General features: G+C 46.0%; 1 long non-coding RNA gene across 7 annotated transcripts in view; it reads right to left on the reverse strand.

Annotated features, from left to right (window-relative positions):
* LOC103295699 (uncharacterized) overlaps nt 1-5548 on the reverse strand; it is a 362653-nt gene that overhangs the window by 160358 nt on the left and 196747 nt on the right. The window lies entirely within an intron of this gene.

The raw sequence follows: 5548 nt of genomic DNA on the forward strand, positions 1-5548 counted from the left end.
AGACTCATCTCCCTTCTTTGAAAGACAGTGGAGTTCTTCAAGACCATCTAATTTATGAATTTTCTAGTTCTTCAATTCTACTGGAAGCCCAGAGAAGTCAGGGAAGTGATTGTCTATTTTAGTTCTTGAATCTCCCACTTCCCTAGTATTTGCTTATCATTAGTTCCGGGTCATTGAAAATTATAAAACTACATTTCTTTGGACATACTTCAGTATTTCCAATCCTTAAGGTTAGCTCTTATCCCAAGTCATTTCAGGGGCATGCTTGAAATTCATCGATTACAATCATCTGCCATTTCAGAAGAGGTATATTTCAAAGCACCTATACAGCAAACAAAGGGTCCATTTCTCCTTTTGAACTCATCTGCTTCTTACGATCAAAGAGAGTTATGCAACCCAATGTGTTTTCTTCTTTGCCTTGGTTAGCAGGAAGCTCAGAGGTATACATGTTGTGCTCAGCTGCTGAGACCGTCATCAGCCGGGTTTCTTAATCCATTCACTCTCTCCACTTTCTCTCTACCTTTATATCCTGGCTCCTACCTTTGTCTTGTCTTACAGCAGTTCTCATAAATTTGTGTATTTATGTAAACATTTTTTGAGTCGGCAGTAATAACATATATAAGTGTGTGTGTATGTGTATATATATTATATAATTCATGTACATATATGCATATATTCATTTATATGTATATGTGTATTACGTATTATTTATAAACACACACATATGCTCAATACTGAAAATATATCTTGTCTATTTTCCAGATGGCTTCTTCCACACCTCTCCTTCAACCCCCGTGTGTCCTCTATTTTTGTCATGTACCAATCAGGACATCTGACTCCTCTACAACTGGTGAATCCCAAAAACGAATCTCCTCCCAGGGAGGCATGAGCTAGCAATGTAAATGTAAGTAAAGGTTTTGTAGAGGACTCAGGAAACACATTTCTCTTCTATTCTCCAAATCCTTTCTTTGTTATCCTGCCTTGAGTTTAATACCCTAAACCAGGGGTCAGCAAACTTTTTCTGTAGAGTGCTAACTAGTAATACTTTAGACCTTGTGGGCCATGAGGGCTCTGTTGCAGCTACTCAGAACTGCCGTTGTAGTGCAAACTCAGCCATAGATGATGAGTAAGTGAAGGGACAAGACTGCATTACCACACATTTTTATTTATAAAAGAGTGCCAGGCTGGATCTGGCCAGTGACCTGTTTTGTGACCTGCTCTAAACCTTCTCCCACTGTGTCTGTCTGTCCTCACTGCTTCTTCTCAGTGAGTATCACTCTGGCCAATTCCAATGCCAATCTACTCAAGGTAACCCCAGCGAACCAGAGGGCTCTCAGCTCCTGGGACAGGACCTTCCCTCCTCAGTAATCAGTGTCATTGCATATTTTATTGCTTGAAAATACCCTGGGGAAGTTTGTCCTTCTCTCACATATACCAATAGTTTTAGATATGTCTTTCTACCACAGACAATGATCACCATAAGAGGACTTTCAGTGCACAGTACAAATATATCTCCATCTGCATAAGCAACAGTATTTTTACAGCCATATTTGAGGTTGGAAAGAAGGTTCAATCAAGGGACAGAAAAATGAGTCTTCATGTCAACATTCCCCAGATGCATGACCCTAGACAACAACCTCTCTATGCATCAGTTTTCTCATCTATACGACAGGTATAGGCATTCACCTACCCAAAGGCCTCAGTCTGGACCAGATAATCCCTTGGAAGTTCACCCTAGAATAGACTGGTCATTTCCTTATACTAGTGATTTCTAAAGAGTTTCAGGAATCAAAACTCCCTGGGGTGCTTGTTAAAATACAAATTGCTGGACCCCAGCCTGAGTTTTGATTCTTGGGTGGAGCCTAAGAATTTTCAGTGCCCCCAAGTTCTACTACTGCTGGTCCAGGGACCACACTTTGGGAACCACTGGTCTACATGCTAGAGCTCTCACAGTCCCTTCTATGGGGAAGCACTAGTAGTGGTGGTGGTGGTGGTGGGGGGTGTTCTAGAGCTCATTCCTCTTTTTGAAAATGGGGCTCCTTCTTGAAGGGATAAGCAAGTAGTTCTTTTTGTCCACTGAGTCTCAGAAGCTGCAGCCTCATCTCACCACTAATTATAGGCTAAAAAGAGGCTGGTGGTCAATCTTGAGGGGCCAGGTGAGTCATCTAGAGAAGAACAGGGAAATGGGGGACAGCTAAAAAGAAGCAAATATTCCATCACACAATTCGTTTGTATAAGCCAACCTTGCAGAACTTTCTCTTTCCATAAACACAAAGTCAACACAGCATTAACTGAGGGTGGCTCATACCTAGGCACAGCACCAAGTCATGCAGGGTGGGATACAAGGAATCAGAAGAAGACTGGGAAAGTGCAGGCTGCCCCCAGGAATCTCAATCTTATGGGGAAGGCAAAAATTCACATGTGTTCACACAAGCAAAATAGTAGATTATTAGATGCAATGTTAGGCTTCACGGAGACAGGGTTCTGGAGAGAGGATGTTGGTGGACTTGACATATCTGGACAGGCCTTCCTGGAGGAGGGGAGGCAGGCTGGCAGGGCCTGTAGGGACGGGAAGGACCTGATGCAGGGAAAGGGTAGGAAGAACTTGGGGAGAAACCTGCTGCTCCTGCAACATTAGCAGAGGAGAGATGAGAATGAGCACAGGGACTTCTAAGCTTATCTCTACCCTCCCCATGTGAACTCGCACAAGTCATTTCCACTTATTTGTCTCAGTTTTCCAATTTGAGCAATGAGTGTTTTGAGCTAAATCACAAGTTTTCAAATGCTGTTCCATCTTGGCCAGACCCCAGGCCATTAGCAGGTAAAATGAGAAGCTGGGCTCAGCCCTTCCCCGTGTCCCATCCACCTCTCTAGAGAACCCCTGCTTTCCTACAGTTTCACTCCCCGCACTTTCACCTCCAGGAAGGATTTGAGAATCACTCAACAAGACAGTTTGCAAAGACTCTTTCCATTGGCGTGTTGGGTGGCTGAACAGAAAAAAGAAAGCAGCCAGTTCGCACATGGATGTGGCCGGGCTAGCTTCTGGAATAGCTTGGCACAGAGAGAAGTTTAACAAGCACGGGGGCAGTGGTCAGGAAACCGCTGAAGTCTGTGAGTGGAGGAGTGCCCAGGGAGAGAAGTGAAATCAGGCCCAGCAGCTGCCAGAGAAGCAAACTGACCTGGAAATCTCAACTGCGCAGAAGGTTTTGCGTAAACACAAAGCTTGATTTTCCCCCTTGTCAGCCTTCCCTCCCAGGACATTGTACTGTATGCAAAACAGGTGACTGTAAGACAAACATTTTTTTCCACTGCCCTTCTCAGCCATCGCGGGCCTTCAGGAAGACCTGCACTTCAAGCAAAGCTTTTTTATTTTCAACACCCACAGCTGCCATTTAACAATCAGAAGTTTTCCACTTTCATCAAAGAGACTAAAGAGAGAGGCCGAGGGTGCAGCTTTTCTCAGCAGCTCTGGGCAGATGACTGAGCCCCCACTACCCACTCACTGCCCATGCCCATCACAGGACACAGCCTTCTCCCCACATCGGCCAGGTACACACGCAAAAAGGACAACAGCACTAGCTTGCTTCATTCCCACCCGTTACTAGACCAAACGAGTGTGTGTGCCGACTTCTTCCTAAACCAAAATCAGATGTCAGCTGAGCCTATTATGGGAATCATTTCACCGCTTTAAAAAAATCGTGCTATACACCTTAAATGTATACAGTGATGTATGTCAATTTCTTCTCAATAAAATAGGGGGGCGGATAAAATCCCAACTTGGGATCGGGAGGCTTCAGCTTCCTTGAGTATAAAATAGGTACACAGCCTACTATTCTATTCGGCCAAAAAAAAGAAGTTACTTCTTAACAGCTCTTCCATATCCAGAATCTACGCTCTGATAGATTCACTGGGAAGGAACATCCAGGCCAGTTCCTAGTCTGTCTTAACTGGGTGATGCTCAGCAGCCTGGGATCCCCACAGAGACTGCAGTGGTAATAATCCAAGCTTGGCTCGGGCCACATTTCCTTGGGTGGATCTGGGGTTTCTGCTGGTGCTCGGAGATACACTGCAGCCAAACAGAGAGCAGAAAGGGGAGGGTGCTGCAAAGAACTGGGTGCTTCCAGGGGAAGTTTTCAGAGCTGTTTCCAGAGGCACGGGCTCAGCGGTGGCTCACATTTTCAATGGTGTTTTGACATGGGGAGCATTAGTAAGCAGCTCTGTCCCCCAGAGAATCTATTCATTGAACCCATCTAAATTCCAGACCGGGCCCAGGGGACCACTTCAGATGCTTAACCGGAATGGTCCAACACCACGGCCAAGTCTATTCCCACTCACAAAGTGCTGTTACACCACCATCCCATTTCATCTTCACAGTGGCTGTCAAAGGGAGTACAAGGACCCAAGGCCAGCAATGGGCAAGGCTGAGACCCAACCTCAGGCTTCCAGCTTCAAGTGCAAAGATGGTTGAATGGTTTAGCATGGGCTTGGGGGCTAGCCAGGTATGGCTATGCACCCCTTAGCTCATTGATCAACATTAGCAACTTTGCTTGAAACAGTTTTCATTCTCTCTCAATTTTCCCCTCTGGAAAAAAGAAATATCACCTACCTCAGACTGTGGAGGTGAGGGTGGAGTGAGGCCAGGCATAAAGCTCCTAGCACTGTGCCTGAGACAACAGAAGTTCAAGTATAATAGTCACATACACACACACCACACACAATACATAACACATACATATGCACACAGCATGCACCACACATCACAATGCACACAGCATGCACCACACTCGCATGCAGCACGGGCACACACACACTCACATTCAGCACAAGACCACTTCCCCACCCCCTCCCTCACAGCCCATCCCTTCCCCTCTTTGTGAGTTTTATGACAAGCCCAAGTTTGTCTGCAACTTCAACAGATCCCAATACACTCAGCAGAAATTTTTATTCCAAAGATCAGTGTTTTCAGATTTCCGACTCAGTCCCTTTGCACCTGCCCCACATCTCATACTGCCACAAGTTTGTCTTTCTTTGGATCAATCTCTACATCAATGGACATCTATATCCAGTAGCATCTCCAGTTTTCAGCAGGAGGGATATTGTCCAGCTGAACCAAAGGAATCCAGCCACCCTCCCCCCCTCAAATCCCCAGAGAGGCATTTCTGACAGGTCTTCTGACCCGCAGGCCTCCCTGAAGAGAGTGTGCAGCTTCTCAAGCAGGAAGGCACTTTGCGGCTGAGTCTAAATGAAACAGAAGTGACTCTGTGTACACACACACACACACACACACACACACACACACACCAGAATAGGGAAACCGTCATTTTCCTACTCGCCCTCTGACATCAGCCACCTCCTGAGTCGCTGCAGTGTCTCTGTGCTCAACTTAATCCCTGGCGATGAAAAATGAGCCTCTCCCCCACCCGTGCTGCTGCCTTGTGCCTCACGCCCCCGGAGAAGAGTTTCTTTGCAAGGCAGCCGGTGAAGGTTTTTTTCCAAGTCACATGATCCAGGATTCAGGGGAGAATCCTTCTTGGAACCCAGATGGGCC

The sequence above is a fragment of the Eptesicus fuscus genome, chromosome 15 (genome assembly GCF_027574615.1).
Source record: "Eptesicus fuscus isolate TK198812 chromosome 15, DD_ASM_mEF_20220401, whole genome shotgun sequence".
Lineage (NCBI taxonomy): Eukaryota > Metazoa > Chordata > Mammalia > Chiroptera > Vespertilionidae > Eptesicus > Eptesicus fuscus.